Below are 20203 nucleotides of genomic sequence, written 5' to 3'. Positions count from 1 at the left end.
TCTCCAAGAGGCCCTCACCACCATCATGGGAGCGTATCATCACTCCCAGGAGACGATGGCGACGGTACTGGCCAGGTTCACCGAGATCCAGGCACAGCGGGAGGAACAGAACATGGGGTTCAGCAATGAACTCCGGGCCATCGCTACCGCAATGGGGACCATAGTCCAGGCCCTAAACCGCATTGAAACCACATTGCGGGACCATGTGGCACCGCAAAGGGCCCCTGTCACTAGCCAGGAACAGCCTACCACCTCCGCCGGCGCTAGTGGTCAGGAGGCCCCCACAGAACGACGGGCCACCAGAACCCCACCTCCTGCTGAAGAACAACCACCCCGCAAGAGGAACCTGAGATCTCAAAGGAAGACAGAGTAGGATGCCAGGACCCCCGCCAGTCTAATATCCCCCCGGATGTCATTCCACTGTCCCACAGTGTCACCCTGTCCAACCTTGAACTGCCCCTGCTCCATCCTTCCACTGCCATATGAACAATGCACCTGTGCGACCGAGAAATGGACTCTGCCATGGACATAACTCCACCCTCACCCTTCACCGTTTAATATCATGTACCAAAATATAGCACTAAAAATAAATCACTCATTGCACATAAATCATTCTGGAGTCAGCCTGTATTATTTACAAATGTATAACACATTACTTATCAATAATGTTCTGTTAAATATGTGTGGACAACATACCGATGTCAATAAGCATTAGTCCATGGGCTAACCAGGCAGAAGTCACGCAGTGGGTCATACAGCACTGAAAAGGGAAGGGAAAAGTAAACTTCAGGTTAAAAGAACTGGGGGGCAATACACAAAGTAAAGATTCAGGGGGCATTCACTAAATGGTAAATGGCGTGGGAGATTCCTACCTGTGTGCTACTGAAAATACTGTAGGATATCTCTGTCCCTGTTGTCTGGGTCGTCCTCTTCGTCTTCCTCCTCTTCACTCTCCGCAGGCTCCACAGCTGCTTCAACACCACCATCTGGACCATCCTCCTGCAGGAAGGGCACCTGACGTCGCAATGCCAGATTGTGAAGCATACAGCAGGCCACGATGATCTGGCACACCTTCTTTGGTGAGTACATCAGGGATCCCCCTGTCATATGCAGGCACCTATCCCTGGCCTTCAGGAGGCCAAAGGTTCTTTCAATGACCCTCCTAGTTTGCCCATGGGCCTCATTGTACCGTTCCTCTGCCCTGGTCCGGGGATTCCTCACTGGGGTCAATAGCCAAGGCAGGTTGGGGTAACCAGAGTCACCAATTAGCCACACACGTTGTCTCTGTAGCTGTTCCATCACATAAGGGATGCTGCTATTTCGCATCACATACGCGTCATGCACTGACCCAGGGAACATGGCATTCACATGGGAGATGTACTGGTCAGCCAAACAGACCACCTGGACGTTCATCGAATGGTAACTTTTCCTGTTTCTGTACACCTGCTCATCGTCTTTTGGGGGTACTAAAGCCACATGGGTCCCATCAATGGCACCAATTATGTTGGGGATATGTCCAAGGGCATAAAAATCACCCTTCACAGTGGCCAAATCAACCTCCTCAGGGAATACAATGTAGCGCCGCATGTGTTTCGTCAGGGCAGACAACACTCTAGACAAGATCTTTGAAAACATAGGCTGAGACATTCCAGATGACATGGCCACTGTTGTCTGGAATGAGCCACTTGCCAAAAAATGGAGGACTGACAGAACCTGCACTAGAGGGGGAATTCTTGTGGGTTGGCGGATGGGGGACATCAGGTCTGGCTCCAGCTGGGCACACAGTTCATGTATAGTGGCTCGGTTAAGCCGGTATCGTAGTATGATGTGGCGTTCTTCCATTGTCGACAGGTCCACCAGCGGGCGGTACACGCGAGGATTCATCCTTCTCCTCGCAAGTCCCAGCGGACGGTGCCTAGGAAGGACAACATGGAGCACAGAGTCAAGCAAGTCACAGGTACGTTCACCACTGCATGCACAGTACACGAAAAGGTATGGATGGCTATGTTTGGATGTGTGGCAATGCAAGGCCTAGGCTTGTGTGACGCAGTTGAAATTAAGCCATGTGGGCCCTTGAAATGGCGGCTGCCTGACCGGTGAATTGGGACAATGGGATGTGAGGTCAATGCGCTGGCGTGGCACACCGTGGCGGTAGGCGGTCGAAGACCGCTATACGAACCCGCATTGGTTAACATTGAACCCTATGGGATTCATGAGCCAATGACGATGTGCGCCGGCGGTCGCGGTACGCACCGCCGCGGTACGCACCGCCGCGGCCGTGACCGCCATTTTCTATCTGCCTAATCACTCGATACCTGATCATCCACAGGAGAGGACCTATACTGCAAGTGCTGCTGTGACCTCGGTCTGGAAGTGACAATGGCTGCTGCGACTGGGGAAAGGGCCCCTGCCTTCACGTCTGAAGAGTTGGAGAAACTAGTGGATGGGGTCCTCCCCCAGTATGCGCTACTCTACGGTCCTCCAGACCAAAAGGTGAGTACACTGAGTGCACATTGAATGGGTTATGGCTGTGTGGAGTTGGGTGGATGTAAGTTGTTGGGGTGGGGAGAAAATGAGGACTGCAACGCACGACAGATGAGAGAATGGGCCACATGGCAAGGTTGGGGAGGGGGGGGCATGTACTCCAAACATGCCGAAAATTCACGTTTTCTCTTTCCCACCCTGTACATGTCTAACAGGTGAGCGCCCATCAGAAAATCGACATTTGGCGTGCCATCGCCAAGGAAGTCCGGGCCCTGGGGGTCTACACCAGACGGGGCACCCAAAGCCGCAAGAGGTGGGAGGACATCCGCCGCGGAACCCGAAAGACCGCCGAGTCACTGCTGGGGATGGCCTCCCGACCTAGGAGGGGTGCCAGTCGTACCCTGACCCCCCTGATGTCCCGGATCCTGGCGGTGGCCTACCCTGATTTGGATGGGCGCTTGAGGACATCACAGCAGACACAAGGGGGTGAGTACCTGCACATTCTGCTATCCATAAGGGCAGTTGAGGCGTCTGGGTGGGGGAGGAGGGCCGTGGGTGACACTAGGCCAGGGCGCTTTCTGTAGTGTAGTCCCCTCCCTTAGACATGGCCCTGTGCCCCCGCCCCCCACCTCTGTTGGGTGCCAAGTACAGCTATCCATGGTCCTGCATCACCCATGTGCGCGTCTGTTGTCCCTAGACCTGTTGGCCTAGTCAGAAGTACTGAGTAATGTACCCCAATTTCGTGGCTTAGTGCATGAGGCACCTGTGTCTGTCCTCTCCGCCAACGGTATTGACAAGGCATACACTCAACTTTGTATTATTTATCCCCCCACCCTTATTCTTTGTCTTCTTGTGCATCAGCATCATCAGGCGGAGGAGAATTGGCGTCGGAGCACGAGGGAGCTGCAAGTCACATTGCCCCGGTGGGCACTGGAACAGACACCGAGGGCACCAGTGATCCGGAGGGCGAGGGGAGCACCACAACGGGGACCGGTGAAGACACCAGCGACACGGACACGTCCTCGTTTGGGGGCTCCCTAGCGTGGGCGGCAACATCCGGGCCCCCCGCCTCCACAGGTACAGCCGCCACCCAGCGCTCCAGCTCCGCCCTCCCAGCAGCCCCTCAGCCTTCGCTCCGTGCCCGCTCGCCCAGGAAGGCGGGCGTCTCCTTCGCCCCAGGCACCTCAGCCCCTGCCCCAGTTACCCCTGCTGCCCTCAGTGCGGAGCTCATTGACCTCGTGAGGACGCTCATTGTTGGGCAGACTACCCTTTTGAATGCCATCCAGGGGGTGGAAAGGGAGGTGCATCGGAGCAATGCCTACCTGGAGGGCATTCATTCGGGTCAGGCTGCCCATCAACGATCGTTCACTGCTCTGGCCTCAGCACTGACGGCAGCCATTGTCCCTGTCTCCAGCCTCCCTCTTCTAACTGCCTCCACCCTTTCTCTGTCTCCTGTCCCTCAGCCTATCCCATCCACACCATCAGACCAGCCTGCACACACCTCAACACCCAAGGCCAGATCATCCAGACACAAGCACCACAGGACACACAAGCATTCACCCCAGCAACACCCAGATGCAGACATTCCAACAGTCACTACCACCTCTGTGTCCCCCTCCTCCTCGTCTCCCTCCTCCCTCCCTGTGACGTCTACACTCACACCTGCATGCACACCACCATCAGCCAGTGCTTCCATCACCAGCACACCCTCCACTACAGTCCTCACACGTGCAGTCACCACCCCCACTGCCATCTACACGTCCCCTGTGTCCTCTCCCACTGTGTCTGTCACCCCCTCTTCCAAGACACATAAACGCAGGCAGACACCCAAACAACAGCCAACCACCTCGCGACAGCCTACGCCTCAGTCACCTGCACCCAAAGACAGCACACCTGACTCTCCTACAACCACATCCTCTTCCTCCACTTCCATCACCACTACTCCTACCCTTTACCTTGGTCCTAAGAAATGTTACCTCTCTAATCTTAACCTCTTTCCCTCCCCTGACCCACCCCCTCCATCGGTTAAGAGTCCCAAGAGCACCTCAGCCACCACCAGCCCAGCATTGAGGGTCCAAGTGGTGCATGGCTTCTGGAGTCCACCCTTTGGCGGCAGTGACACTTCACTGAGCAGCAAGGGGACATCCAGCCCACCCCCAGGCAAGAGGACACGTAAAGTGAAGGGCCGCCGTGAGAGGACTGAGACGGCTGCCCCCAAGGAGCCAACAACGGCCACTTCACCTGCCACAACAGCCAGGGGAGGCAAGGGCTCGAGAGCCCCATCTAAGGAGCGAAAGGGCAGCAGGGCGGAGAGGTCATCCATCAGGAGCGCGGAGCTGGAGGGCCCCGCAAGCCCCATCCCGCCTGCAAGGGACGACAGCAAAGGGCCCAGGACTCCGTCCCCGAAGGGGCCTGCCACTGCACATTCGGAGGGCGAGTGATCAGGGTGTCCAGCCCTGGTCTGGCTCCCTAGACTTCCTGGAAGAGGACCGCTGAAGAGGGCACCGCCGTGCAGAAGAGCACCACTGAACAGGGCCCCGCCGTGAAGACAGGCACCGCTGAACAGGGCCCCGCCGTGAAGACAGGCACCGCTGAACAGGGCCCCGCCGTGAAGACAGGCACCGCTGAAGAGGGCCCCGCCGTGCAGAAGAGCACCGCTGAAGAGGGCCCCGCCGTGCAGAAGAGCACCGCTGAACAGGGCCCCGCCGTGAAGACAGGCACCGCTGAACAGGGCCCCGCCGTGCAGAAGAGCACCGCTGAACAGGGCCCCGCCGTGAAGACAGGCACCACTGAACAGGGCCCCGCCGTGAAGACAGGCAACGCTGAACAGGGCCCCGCCGTGAAGACAGGCACCGCTGAAGAGGGCCCCGCCGTGCAGAAGAGCACCGCTGAAGAGGGCCCCGCCGTGAAGACAGGCACCGCTGAACAGGGCCCCGCCGTGAAGACAGGCATGCTGAACAGGGCCCCACCGTGAAGACAGGCACCGCTGAACAGGGCCCCGCCGTGAAGACAGGCACCGCTGAACAGGGCCCCGCCGTCTCAAGCACCGCTCCGCTGGGCCCCGCCGTCTCAAGCACCGCTCCGCTGGGCCCCTCCTGTCAAGCACCACTCCGCTGGGCCCCTCCTGTCAAGCACCGCTCCGCTGGGCCCTTCCTGTCAAGCACCTCTCCGCTGGGCCCCGCCGTCTCAAGCACCGCTCCGCTGGGCCCCTCCTGTCAAGCACCGCTCCGCTGGGCCCCGCCGTCTCAAGCACCGCTCCGCTGGGCCCCGCCATCTCAAGCACCGCTCCGCTGGGCCCCTCCTGTCAAGCACCGCTCCGCTGGGCCCTTCCTGTCAAGCACCGCTCCGCTGGGCCCCGCCGTCTCAAGCACCGCTCCGCTGGGCCCCTCCTGTCAAGCACCGCTCCGCTGGGCCCCGCCGTCTCAAGCACCGCTCCGCTGGGCCCCGCCGTCTCAAGCACCGCTCCACTGGGCCCCTCCTGTCAAGCACCGCTCCGCTGGGCCCTTCCTGTCAAGCACCGCTCCGCTGGGCCCCGCCGTCTCAAGCACCGCTCCGCTGGGCCCCTCCTGTCAAGCACCGCTCCGCTGGGCCCCGCCGTCTCAAGCACCGCTCCGCTGGGCCCCGCCGTCTCAAGCACCGCTCCGCTGGGCCCCTCCTGTCAAGCACCGCTCCGCTGGGCCCCTCCTGTCAAGCACCGCTCCGCTGGGCCCCGCCATCTCAAGCACCGCTCCGCTGGGCCCTGCCATCTCAAGCACCGCTCCGCTGGGCCCCGCCGTCTCAAGCACCGCTCCGCTGGGCCCCTCCTGTCAAGCACCGCTCCGCTGGGCCCCTCCTGTCAAGCACTCCCCAGGATATGGCAGTGGGCATGGTGGCCCCTTCGTGGGTCTTGCGTCGTGGACTCATGTGGCTGAGGTGCCCCCCCTTCCCTTCCCCCTGAGGTGCCTGTAGTTTTGTCATCAGATGCCCCTGCAGTGTTCTCTCCAAAGGACTCAGGTCTCATGTGTGGGCTTTGCCCTTGTGTTGCTACACTTTGGCCCACGGACAAATCGTTACTACGTAATATGTGCAGGACTGATTTCTGCAGTTGTCCACTGCTGTGTATATTGACTTTATAAATGTAAATATTCTGGCTAGTTGACCAATACTTATCGGAGGCTATTTTGGACATAAATATTTATTGACAATTTTGACATGTCATTGCATTTTTTACGGGGGTTTGGTTGGTGTCACTGTGACTTGTTGCTCTGCATTGGTGTGTACGTATTGGGGGTTGGGGCCCGTAACCTTTGGTCCTCCCCCCTCCAGTGTGTCGTAGGTGCTGTACTCACCGTTGACGTCTGCGCCGGAGTTCGTACTCGTGGTAGATGAGCAGGTAGACGAGAACAGGTATGATGTTCAATTCGGGTTCCATGCTGTCCTCCGTACTCGTGGAGTGCGTAGAGGTGAGCGTTTTCACATTCGTACTCTGTTTCCGCCGTGTTTTTATCGGCGGGGCTCCCACCCCGGAAAAGGTGGCGGATTGGTGGGTCATGATAGTGTGGGCGGTACATTGTCTGCCGCCTGGCTGTTGGCGGTGACCGCCGCGCTGTTTGTCGGTCCCGCCGTGGCGGTCGGAGTGTTAATGTGGCGGGCTGTGTTGGCGGTTCCCGCCAGGGTCAGAATTCCATTTTTTGGACCGCCGGCCTGTTGGCGGTTTGGCCGCTGCTTTATCACCGACCGCCAGGGTTAGAATCACCCCCTTTGTTTTTAAAAGACTTAAGACACTTTATATCACTTTTCAGTGATATCTCTACATTTACTTATTGCATCTTTGATCGTTTTGACCTGCAAATATCCAGATAAATATTATATATTTTTCTAAACACTGTGTGGTGTATTTTTGTGGTGCTATATTGTGTTTTTGTATGTTTTATTGCACAAATACTTTACACATTGGCTTCTAAGTTAAGCCTGACTGCTCAGTGCCAAGCTACCAGAGGGTGGGCACAGGATACTTTGGATTGTGTGTGACTTACCCTGACTAGAGTGGGGGTCCTTGCTTAGACAGGGGGTAAACTGACTGCCAACCAAAGACCCCATTTCTAAGTATAGTGAAATAGCATTAATTACTGCAGTGTTTTATCCCCTTCGCTGCCAGGCCTTTTCCCCCTCCTGTGCCAAGCCTTTTTTTTGCTATTTGGGGCAGTTCGCGCTTAGGCCCTCATATCTTTTTGTTCACATAAGCTACCCACGTCAAATTTGCGTCCTTTTTCCCCAACACCCTAGGGATTCTAAAGGTACCCAGACTTTGTGGGTTTCCCTGAAGGAGACCAAGAAATTAGCCAAAATACAGTGAAAATCTTGTTTTTTTCAAAACAATTCGGAAAAAGGGCTGCAGAAGGCAGCTCCTGTTTTTTACCTGAAAATGGCATCAACAAAAGGTTTGCAGTGGCAAGATCACCATCTTCCCAGATTTCAGGAACAGGCAGACTTGAATTGGGAAACCCAATTTTTCAATACAATTTTGACATTTTACTAGGACATACCCCATTTTTGCTATTTTTGTGCTTTCAGCCTCCTTCCAGTTAGTGACCAAAACGGGTGAGAAACCAATGCTGGATCCCAGAAAGCTAAACATTTCTGAAAAGTAGACAAAATTCAGAATTTAGCAAGGGGTAATTTGTGTAGATCCTACAAGTGTTTCTTACAGAAAATAACAACTGAAATAAAAAAATATTGAAATTGAGGTAAAAAAACATCAATTTTTCTCCACATTTTACTCTGTAACTTTTTCCTGCAATGTCATATTTTTGAAAGCAATATACCTTTACGTCAGCTGGACTCTTCTGGTTGCAAGGATATATAGGGCTTGTAGGTTCATCAAGAACTCTAGGTACCCAGAGCCAATAAATGAGCTGCACCTTGCAATGGGTTTTTATTCTATACCGGGTATACAGCAATTCTTTTGCTGAAATATAAAAAGTGAAAAATAGGTATCAAGAAAACCTTTATATTTCCAAAATGGCCACAAGATAAGGTGTTGATAATCAGTGGTTATTTGCACATCTCTGAAGTCCGGGGTGCCCATTCTAGCATGTGAATTACAGGGCATTTCTCAAATAGACGTCTTTTTTACACACTGCCTTACATTTGGAAGGAAAAAATGTAGAGAAGGACAAAGGGCATAACACTTGTTTTGCTATTCTGTGTTCCCCCAGGTCACCCGATAAAAATGGTACCTCACTTGTGTGGGTAGGCCTAGCGCCCACGAAAGGAAATGGCTCAAAACACAACGTGGACACATCACATTTTTTCACAGAAAACAGAGGTGTTTTTTGCAAAGTGCCTACCTGTGGATTTTGGCCTCTAGCTCAGTCGGCACCTGGGGAAACCTAGCAAACCAGCGCATTTTTGAAAACTAGACACCTAGGGGAATCCAAGAGGGGGTGACTTGTGGGGCTATGACCAGTTTCTGTTACCCAGAATCCTTTGCAAACCTCAAAATTTGACCAAAAAAAACCTTTTCCTCTCATTTCGGTGACAGAAAGTTCTGGAATCTGAGAGGAGCCACAAATTTCCTTCCACCCAGCATTTCCCCAAGTCTCCAGATAAAAATGGTACCTCACTTGTGTGGGTAGGCCTAGCGCCCACAAAAGGAAATGGCCCAAAACACTATCTGGACACATCAAAATTATCAAATACAAAACTACCTGTTTTTGCAGGGTGGCACCTGCGTTTTTGGTCCTGGGCTCAGCAGCCTTCTAGGGAAATCTACCAAACCCAGACATTTCTGAAAACTAGACACCCGAGTGACTTGCGTGGATCCCCCACTGTTGTCTGACCCAGAATCCTCAGCAAACCTAAAATTTAGCAAAAAAATCACATTTTTCCCACATTTCTGTGTAGGATCACCACACTGGGACACATTTCATACCACCCAATGTTCCCCTCAGTCTCCCGGTAAAAATTATACCTCATTTGTGTAGGTGGGCCAAGTGCTTGTGAGAGGGAAGAGACAAAAACATGCCGATATTGAGGGGGTGGATCAGGGGTAATTGACCCATCTGCCCACTGGTGGCAGAACAACTTTGGCCCCATTTATTTGGGGTGGGGGTATGGCCATACCACCACCCTCCTATTTTTGAAAAAAAAAACTTCCCTGGCCTCAGGTGGGCTTTCTGCCCCCACTTGGGGGCAGATGGGCCTTCCAAAAATAGGCCTATCTGCCCCCAATTGGGGCAGATATGGTCAACATTAATGTGCCCCTATGGGGACCGACCCTTACCCAAGGGGCTGCCCCCCTAAAGAAAACACACGCATACACACACACCAATCCCTGGTGCCTAAGTGGTTTCTGCCTCCATGGGGGCAGATTGGCCTAACAAAAACTGGCTGATCTGCCCCCAAGGGGGGCAGAAATGGTCTAAATACAATTTGCCCCCCAGGGGAGCGACCCTTGCCTAATGGGTCGCTCCCCATCTCTAAAAAAACAAACAAAAATAAAACACACATTTATTTTTTTGCCCTGGTGCCTAGAGGTTTCTGCCCCCCCGGGGCCAGATCGGCCTAATAACAATAGGCCGATCTGCCCCCAGAGGTGGCAGAAATGGCCTAAAATAAATTTGCCCCCCCACTACCCCAACCCCCCTCGAGGAGGGACCCTTGCCTACAGGGTCGCTCCCCTTGCGTGACATTGGCGCAAAAAAAAAATCCCCAGTGCCTAGTTGTTTCTGTCCCCCTTGGGGGCAGAATGAACTAAAATCAGCCAATCTGCCCCCAAGGGGGGCAGAAATGGTCTAACTACAATTTGCCCCCCAGGGGAGCGACCCTTTCCTAATGGGTCGCTCCCCATCTCTAAAAAAAACAAAGAAAAAAAAAACCACACCCAAAACATTATCCCTGGCGCCTAGAGGTTTCTGCCCCCCCTGGGGGCAGATCGGCCTAATAACAATAGGCCGATGTGCCCCCATGGGGGGCAGAAATAGCCTAAAATAAAATTGACCCCTGCCCCCCCAACCCCCCTAGGGGGCGACCCTTGCATATGGGGTTTCTCCCCTTGCGTGACATTGGGGCAAAAAAAAAAAAAAAAAAAAAGATCCCTGCCCTTGAGGGCAGATTGAACTAAAATCGGACGATCTGCCCCCAAAGGGGGCAGAAATGGCCTCAATACAATTTGCCCCTCCAGGGGAGCGGCCCTTGCCTAAGGGGTCGCTTCCCATCTGTAAAACAACAACAACAAAAATCCCCGGTGCCTAGTGGTTTCTGCCCCCCTTGGGTGCAGATCAGCGTAATTAAAATAGGCTGATCTGCCCCCCAGGGGGGCAGAAGTGGCCTAAAATAAATTCCAGCGCGATAGGAGGAGGCCTCTGTGATAGTCAGCGTGCAATCGCACGCTGACGTCACAGGGGGGTGGGGGTCGTGGGTGGAAGGGGAAGGGCTTCCCCTTCCATCCCTGCCTTGGGGGGGAGTGGTGGGAACCCCACAGAGGGAGCGCTAGCGCTCCCTCTGGGCTCTGTGCCCAGGACATAATGGTTACGTCCTGGGCACATGAGCGCTGTGCCTCAGGATGTAACCATTACGTCCTGGGCACAGAAAGGGTTATATCACATTGTTGTGTGTCTCTACAAAGAAAAAAATAGAAGGTGGTGAGTTATTGCAGGTATGTAACTGAAGGCAGTGTCACTCATGTCAGAGATTTACGGATGTAGAATGTGAATGCTCATGGTCCACAAGATTCATCTGGCTTAGTGATGAGAGCTCTCAGGGGGCTGGGTAGCTCTCCCCACTTTCAGCTGGGGGGGACACATGTTAGACCTGACACCGTTCGGGTGGTCATCCCACAACTTTTTGCCTGTCACCCTCCACTTTTTTGACACTGTTTTTGCTGGTTTTAGGACTCTGCGCACAGTACCACTGCTAACCAGTGCTAAAGTTCATATGCTCTCTCCCTTAATCATGGTATATTTGGTTAATTCCCAGTTGGCATATTTTATTTACCTATAAGTCCCTAGTGAAGTGCACAACATGTGCCCAGGGCCGGTAAATTAAAACGCAAATTCTTTGCAAACTTAATTCCACAGCACACTTTATTAAATCCTCTAACGTTGCAGTCAGAGCAGAAAAGTAACCATTAATCTCCAGGATAAAATAAGCAGCAAATTGTAAGAAGACATAAGCTGGCTCTGGTGACCCACAACAAATGTGACAAGACAACAACAAGACTTAAAGACACCTTCATTGCTCATTCACTGTCTGAATGAACAAAACACTTTTTTTTGTCAGCTTACCAGAACCAGCCAGTAGGCCTAAAAATGGCCTTATAAATCTGATTAGTCATAGCGAGTGGCTGAGCAGATAACTTGAGGCATGTAAAGGTCTAACGCATGATGTAGGTTTCCAAACGGATGATAATAGAGAACCAGAGTTCATCTAAACTGAAAGCCCAGATAACTACTCAATTGCTCTGGAACTGTCATGCACAATGTTTTTGTAACTCCTATAACCTATGCTAAATATCTTCTTTCCAATTACAACTGGTCACCATTTGGATTTGAACGGCCAGGCGTGAGTACCAAGAAAGACCAGATAATTCTGTAGACGTTCCAGGTGGGATTAAAGGTCTCTACATAAATCACGTTCATGATCCACACCTTTGCTTCCATTACAGGTTTGTCGAACCGAGCAAGTTATAGATTTGAATGGACCGACATGTGTAGAAGCATAAGGCCCAGGTAATTATTTGGTAGGTACCCCATCTGGGTCACCTGGCACATTATATTATGACAACATGCTGTAACCAACGGTTAACCATCTTTTCTTTTGCTGCAGGCATCTCAGAAAAGTACTGGTCGTAGATGAGGACGGGCAGACCGGAGTAGCAGCAGAAAGAGCACGTTATTATTTGCTACTTTTTCCTGCCACTGAGACACTGAAACGTTCAGGTGCTTTAATCATTATTTCCTCTTGTACAGGCATCTTAGACCCTGCTGCACAAATTTGAACAGGCACACGTGATGCACCTAGTACATTATAAAATGAAAACATTCTTCAACCCTTTTTTTGTTCTTTTTCAGGCTTCTTTGACAGTGCTAACATTGGTTAGAAAAGGCAGACGTGACTACAGGCAGAAATACCAGGTAATTATTTAGTAGTTTTTCCTTGTAGTACATCTTGAACACAAGCATGTGCTGCAAACATTTTTTTCTTCTATTGCAGACATCTTAGACAGTGTTACATCTACAGGCAGGTGTGAGATCCACTAGAAAAGCCCAGGTAAGTACTTGCTACATTTTCAAAGAGATAGCTCAGTCTTTTCTGGTAGATTGCATTCAATAGCATAAAAAACAACTTTAAATAATGTTCCTCACTTTAAATAATGCCGTTTTTTTTTGCAGGCTTTGCGGCACAGTAGGCTCAAACTGATTGCCACCAAAATGTTCAAACGCAAAGCTGTGACTTCTGCAGAGAGCAGTGCTTCACCACAAAGGAAGAAATGCGGTCTTGTGTTCAAAGAAGAGTGGCTAAACAAAATTGTGGAGACTGAGACACAGAAATCTAGGAGCAAGGTTTGCATACAACTGGGAGAGCTATTTCTATACAATCCAGAAGTAGGCCTGATTTGCAAAGTATGTGCTGAAGAAAAGATCGCAGGGGACCTTTCTACTGGGAAGAACTAAGGCTGACAGAGCTAGCACATTCCAAATGTATTCAATTAATCACTATTTAGAACCACCAGATATGCATTTGCTGAAATAGTAGGTTAGGGGTAGTGGTTAAATTCATGTTCGATGTTAATTTCCCTTGCCGATGAACGCTGGGTGTATGTGTAGCACAATTGTCAGAAATGACAGTGGTAGGCCTGAGACATGGTTAAGGATCCACTTATGTGGGTGACACAATATGAGCTGCAGGCCCACAGGTAACTTTTAACTTATAGGCCCTGGACACATCTAGTGCACTTTACTAGGGACTTACAGGTAAATTAAATATACCAATTGGGTATGAGCCAATGTTAGATTGTTTTAGGGCGAGAGCACATGCACTTTAGCACTGGTTAGCAGTGGAAAAGGGCCCGGATCCTAAAACCAAAAACAATGAGGTCAGAAAAAGAAGAGGAGGAAGGCAAAACGTTTGGGATGGCCTTTCAGAGAGGGCCATTTTCCAACACAGCCCCCCACCAGCCTAAAGCTAGTGTAGATGAATCAATCACTTCCCTAGTTAGGCCCATGGGGAACCCTTCTCCTCATCTGTAGACCCCATCTGTGAAGCACCTAATATTAATTCGCTCACAGATGCATTCCAGTAGGCAGACAGTACCACCATGGTCAACAAACTGATGCGGCCTATTCCACTCCTTGGGTCTGACTTCTGTCCCCAACCCAGGAAAAACTCTGTCCATAAGGACAGTAACCAACAAAGGCCAATGACAGCTGTCAGTGTCAATAGCCAGACCCCAGGCCATCCACTGCTAAGTGGAGGCCCTAAGTGTGACCATTGGGTAGGCTTCTCCTCCAGACGTGGGACTGACAGGGAGTTCCCTAAGGGCTCTTGTGGTTTCTCTGATCTCTGAGGCATCTCAGAGTGGGGGTGGGTAGCCCCTGGGGTATGGCACCTGTTAGAAATGGGGTCTTTGGTTGACAGTCAGGTTACCCCCTGTTCAAGCAAGGACCCTCGCTCTAGTCAGGGTAAAAGAGAATCACCCTCAGCTAACCCCTGCTTACTCCCTTGGTAGCTTGGCAGAGCAGTAGGCTTAACTTCCGAGTGCTAGGTGTAAAGTATTTGTACCAACACACACAGTAACTTAATGACAACACTACAAAATGACACAACACAGGTTTAGAAAAATATGAAATATTTATCTAAACAAAACAAGACCAAAACGACAAAAATCCGACATACACAAGTAAAGTTATGAAATTTTAAAGATTAAACTCAAAAATAGTGCTTAGAAACATAAATGTTTTGATGAGGTGTTAACACGGCGTTGTGACGGAGTCATTCCCAACAAGCCGACACCAGTAGCACCGGACACAGAGTTGCGTAGACCCCCAAGTACAGTACCTTTGGTGAAGAGTAAAAACGAGTCGATGCGCAAAGTCGTAGATCGCAGCATCAGTGCAAAACGTTGAATCCATGCATGTCGAGCGGCGTTGGTCACGACGTGGTGCGGCGACTTCCACGGAGTCGCGGACTTCAGCAGGGCGGCAGCAGCGTCAGGCCTGTGAAGATCGTCACGTTCCAGCAAAGATCACGGAGTCGGTTGCAGGCCGCATCACCGGAGTCGGCAGCGGCGTCGGTCCGAATTCGTCCAAAGTCGATTTCCTTGGATTTCCACCAGCTTTCCTTTCAAGGGCCCAGGGACTGGATAGGGCACCACTTGTCAGAGCAGGAGTCTCTCCAGAGACTCCAGGTGCTGGCAGAGAGAAGTCTTTGCTGTCCCTGAGACTTCAAACAACAGGAGGCAAGCTCTAAATCAAGCCCTTGGAGATTTCTTCACAAGATGGAAGGCACACAAAGTCCAGTCTTTGCCCTCTTACTCTGGTAGAAGCTGCAACTGCAAAGCACAGTCACAGGCAGGGCAGCACTTCTCCTCAGCTCTTCAGCTCTTCTCCAGGCAGAGGTTCCTCTTGTTTCCAGAAGTGTTCTAAAGTCTGTGGTTTTGGGTGCCCTTCTCATACCCAATTTCTCCTCTGAAGTAGGCCTACTTCAAAGTAAAGTCTCTTTGGAATGTGAAATCCTGCCTTGCCCAGGCCTGGCCCCAGACACTCACCAGGAGGTTGGAGACTGCATTGTGTGAGGGCAGGCACAGCCCTTTCAGGTGTGAGTGACCACTCCTCCCCTCCCACCTATCACAGATGGCTCATCAGGATATGCAGTCTACATCCCAGCTCCCTTTGTGTCACAGTCTAGTGTGAGGTGCAACCAGCCCAACTGTCAAACTGACCCAGACAGGGAACCACAAACAGGCATAGTCACAGAAATGGTATAAGCAAGAAAATGCTCACTTTCTAAAAGTGGCATTTTCAAACACACAATCTTAAAATCGACTTTACTAAAAGATGTATTTTTAAATCGTGCGCTCAGAGACCCCAAACTCCACATGTCCATCCGCTCCCAAAGGGAATCTACACTTTAATCAGATTTAAAGGTAGCCCCCATGTTAACCTATGAGAGGGACAGGCCTTGCAACAGTGAAAAACGAATTTAGAAATAGTGCACTGTCAGGACAAATAAAACACATTATTGTATGTCCTACCTTAACCATACACTGCACCCTGCCCTTGAGGCTACCTAGGGCCTACCTTAGGGGTGCCTTACATGTAAGAAAAGGGAAGCACTTGCAGATTAGCACTGGTTAGCAAGTTAAGGGAGATCACTCCAAGCATGAAAAGTCTAACATCGCCCTTTCTCCACTGTACCTCCTTCCAGTTCAGGAGTGGTGTCCTGACACTGGTACCAATCAACCCAGGGTCTGTACCCTGAGGCTGAACATGGGACAGAGGTGAGTTCTTCCTCACCCTGCCCCTCCACCTGGGACCCTGTACCCCCTGTTTGAGAGTGGTACCCCCAAAAACCTGAACTGGTAGCGTGCCTGTGTAGGCTGCTCTAGGAAGCTGGCCTGGTGTGTGGTGGATACCTATGACACTAGCACCTTATACAATGTCCAGGTATCCCTTATTAGTGTAGTGTAGTCAGTGTCTAGAGGCCAGGCTCTCTAGAGGAATATGTGGATGAGCAGCCAATACTTATCTAGGAGACATGCAAAGCTCATGCAATACTACTGTAGTCACACAGTACTTACACACATGAAAGAAAACACTAATTGTTACAACAATAAAGGTACTTTATTTTGGTGACACAAATACCAAAAATACCATAGAGGCTATACTCCCTTAGGAGTATTATATATACATTAGTATGCAGGAAAAGGCATAAAAACAGCTAGAAAACAGTACAATTAGTGAAAATCACAATAGAGAGAAGTAGAACACAAAGCATATACTAAAAAAGGTGAATGTGAGAGTCGGTCCCCCACCTAGGTAAGTGGAGTGTGTAGAGGGGATCTGGGAGTACAAGGAAAGCCCAAAGGTAAGTATAACAACCCACCCCAGCAACCAGGAAAGCAGGAGTAACTCAATGTAAATTCCACAGAACACTCAGAAGAAAAGAAGTATAATGCAAAGCCCAAAAGAGACTGCAAGACACCAACAGTGGATTTCTGGACAAGAGGACCTGTGGAAGAAGGGGACCAAGTCCAAGAAGCACAGCAGAGTCCAGGAAAGGTAGAAGCCCCTACCCACCAGGCTGAAGGTGCAAGAGGTGAGTCGATGAAGAAGAAGGAGAGTCAACACTGCACCCAAGAAGACGAAATCGAGTTCCTGGAGGATGCAGGTTATGCCCCACGCCAGCAAGAGGACTGCAGCTGGGTTTGCGTCTTCGGATTTCGCCAACAAGCCTTGGCACACCCAAAACTTGCGAGTAGCGGAAAGTGGAGCTGTCAGGGACCAGGAAGGACCAGGTGGACTCAACCCAGGAAGGGGAGTCAGAGGGAGCCCTCAGCAACACAGAGAGCCCACAGAAGCCCAGGCAACACCCACAGGAGTCCCACAGGTTGGGGGCACAAAAGTCAAGGAAGAGGTCCATGCAGCACTATTGAAAAAGCTGACATGCCGCGACAGAATCAGTCAGGGAGCTGTGCATCACAGGATGGAGTGCTGGGGGATGGAGCTTCAAGATACCTGAAGATCTCTTAGAAAAAATGCCAACAAGCCTTGACAGCTGCAAAGGATGCCGTGCACGGGGTACTGCCCTGTGTCGGCAGGCTCCGGTCTATTTCAACCCAAGTTGGAAGCTGGAAGAGAGGACTGTCAGGACCACTTCAGTCCACCACCCTTCATGCAGGATCCACACAGCTCAGCAGGAGAAGGAATCCACGCAGCCAGTTGTCGTTATAGTTGGTGCCTGCAGAAGCAGGGGAGTGACTCCTTCACTCCAAGGGAGATTCATTCTTCCTGCTGATGCAGGATGAAAACGGGCTGTCTTCAGAGGATGCATGACCGGGGAAATGTTGCATTTGCTCGAAGGAGCCGTGGATATAATGTTGCAGGGGGCTTCTGTGTTGCAACTTGTTGGGTCCTGGAGAATCCAGATGCAGTTTCTTCGGTCAGAAGTCAAAGATGAAGTTGCAGAGGAATCCTGCTGGAGTCTTGCAATCTGAATCTGAGGAACCACCCAAGAGAGAGACCCTAAATAGCCCTGAAGGGGTTATTGGTCACCTAGCTCTGACGCCACCTGCTGGCATTGGCCACTCAGATGCTCCAGAGTTCCCTGCCAACCTTGAATCCAAGGTTGCAAAACCCAGAGACCCCCTGGAGGAGCTCTGAGCACCACCCCTGGGGTGGTGATGGATAGGGGAGTGGTCACTCCCCTTTCCTTTGTCCAGATTCATGCCAGAGCAAGGACTGGGGGTCCCTGAACCGGTGTAGACTGGTTTATGCAAGGAGAGCACCAAAAGTGCCTTTGAAAGCATTTCCAGTGGCTTGGGGAGGCTACCCCTCCCAAGCCTGTAACACCTATTTCCAAAGGGGGAGGGTGTAACACCCCTCTCCCAAATGAAAACCTTTAATCTGCCTTCCTGGGCTTGAGCTTCTCAATCAACAGGAGGAGGAGGGCAGAAACCTGTCTGTGAGGTGGCAGCAAATTGGGCTGCCTGGAAACCCTCAGAAAACTGAAATGGCAATACTAGGGGTCCCCTAAGGAGCCCCCAGAGTGTGTGGAATAATACAACCAATGCTTGCAAAAGCCTTGGGATATGATTCCAACATGTTTGATACCAACATATCTATGTTCGGAGTTACCATTATGTAGCTGGCAATAGGCAGTGACCTATGTCCAGTACACGTGCAAATGGCATCCCTGCACTCACAAAGTCCAGGAAAATGGGCCTGGAGTTCATGGTGGCACTTCTGCTAGCGTAGGGGTGCCCTCACACACAAGTACTTTGCACCCTGCCCTCTGGACTAGAAGGCAGTGAGAGGGTGCGTGCACCTTTTTACATAGGCTACAGTGGGAGTCATGCAGAACCCTTTGCTTGGACTCCCTATGGGTGGCAAAATATATCCCCTGGATCCCCAATGCCCTGGGTACCATATACTAGGGACTTACAATGGGCCACCAGTGTGCCAATTATGGTATGAAATACAGAGTTTGGGGCAGAGAGAGCATAATCACTGGGGTCCTGGTTAGCAGGATCTCAGTGAACACAGTCAAACACACTGACATCAGGCAGAAAAATCAGGTAACCATGCCGAGAAAGGGGGTACTTTCCTACAGCTGCTCTCCTAACTCTCCTGACACTGTACAGCTCTCATCAGTGGATGGTCTCTTGGTGTAGGCTAGGTTACCCTGCTTGGGTCCCCTGTGGGAACAGTCCAAGCTCTGGGGCTGAAAATAGGGCATCCTTGGCTTCTGCCCACCCTTACCTCTCCTCCTACCTTTAGAAGGCACATGGGACCCTTTTCCCCCCTTTCCATACTGGGACCTGTCTGGGTCACTGTGTATCTCCCTCTCACTCTGTTGAGAGGTAGCCTGAACTACTGTCCTTAGGATCACGCCATAATGCCTCTTCAGACACTCTGGTACTCACCTAGAGGTCTGCCTCCTTTGCAAGTTCCCTGAGGTCAGAGAACTTACAATCACCCAGGTGTTGGGAAGCCCTGGAAAATAGTGACTGAACATGTGCTCTCTGGCAATCAAATTTTACAGCCCTTCAAAAGTGTTTACCATACTATCCTTCACCCAACTATCCAGTGCTCTTCAAAGGTGTCCCACAAAAGCCCCCCCAGGACTGGTGAGGTAGTTTCCTACTGCCTCTGAATCTTAACCTGCACTCTTCTGGGGTGAAGCCATATCTCTTGACAAGGGTTTGCTTCATGGTGGGGTACCTCAACTTGTCTCTCCCATCTAGGGCCAGTTGGGCTAGCTGCAGCTTCAGGTCTCCCTCAGCCTGTGTGTCCCCCATTTCCTCAGGGAACAGGGTGTGGGAGGAGACACTGCTTACTGCATATGATCCAGCAGGGACTCCCCTCCCCTCTCTGTGAGCTCCAATCTCTCCATTGGAGCCACTGCCAAGTAATTTTCCTCCTCATCATCATTTTCCTTCTCAACGTCATCACCCTTTTGGTCATCTTCTGCCTCCTTAAGCCAACATGCTTCCTTAAAAGCAACCAGGGCATCCTGCAGGTCCTTCTTGGGCCTCCTCCTTTTCACAGTCAGCCCTCTTTCCTTGCAGAGCTTCCTCAGCTTAGCCTTACTCAGCGCTTTAATGGGGACAAGGTCCATCTCATTGTAGTCTGCTGGGAAGTTGGAATCCATTCCAATCTGTTAAGGTATCACATGTGCAATACAAAGTCCCAAGTTTGTGAAAGACAGGTAGGATTCAGATTTGGAAAAATGACCAATGGTACAAAAAAAAGGAGAAAAGAACTCATGATGGTCTTTAGATGTAGATGATAGTGTACACAAGTCACTGTGAGGCACTGCACAAACACAAGTCCTATCCTCATCACTGTACACCAATGTTAGAAATTGCATCTCTTGTTCGCAGAGGTATACACCCTTGTCCAAGTCGGGACCACAATCACAACACAATCCAAATTGTCATATGCTCACTCTCTGGTAGCTTGGCACAGAGCAGGCAAGCTTAACTTAGAAGGCAATGTGTAAAATATTTGTGCAATAC

This window comes from Pleurodeles waltl, chromosome 2_2, assembly GCF_031143425.1.
Source record: "Pleurodeles waltl isolate 20211129_DDA chromosome 2_2, aPleWal1.hap1.20221129, whole genome shotgun sequence".
Lineage (NCBI taxonomy): Eukaryota > Metazoa > Chordata > Amphibia > Caudata > Salamandridae > Pleurodeles > Pleurodeles waltl.
The sequence above is the reverse complement of the archived record's forward strand: the minus strand, read 5'-3'. Positions refer to the sequence as shown.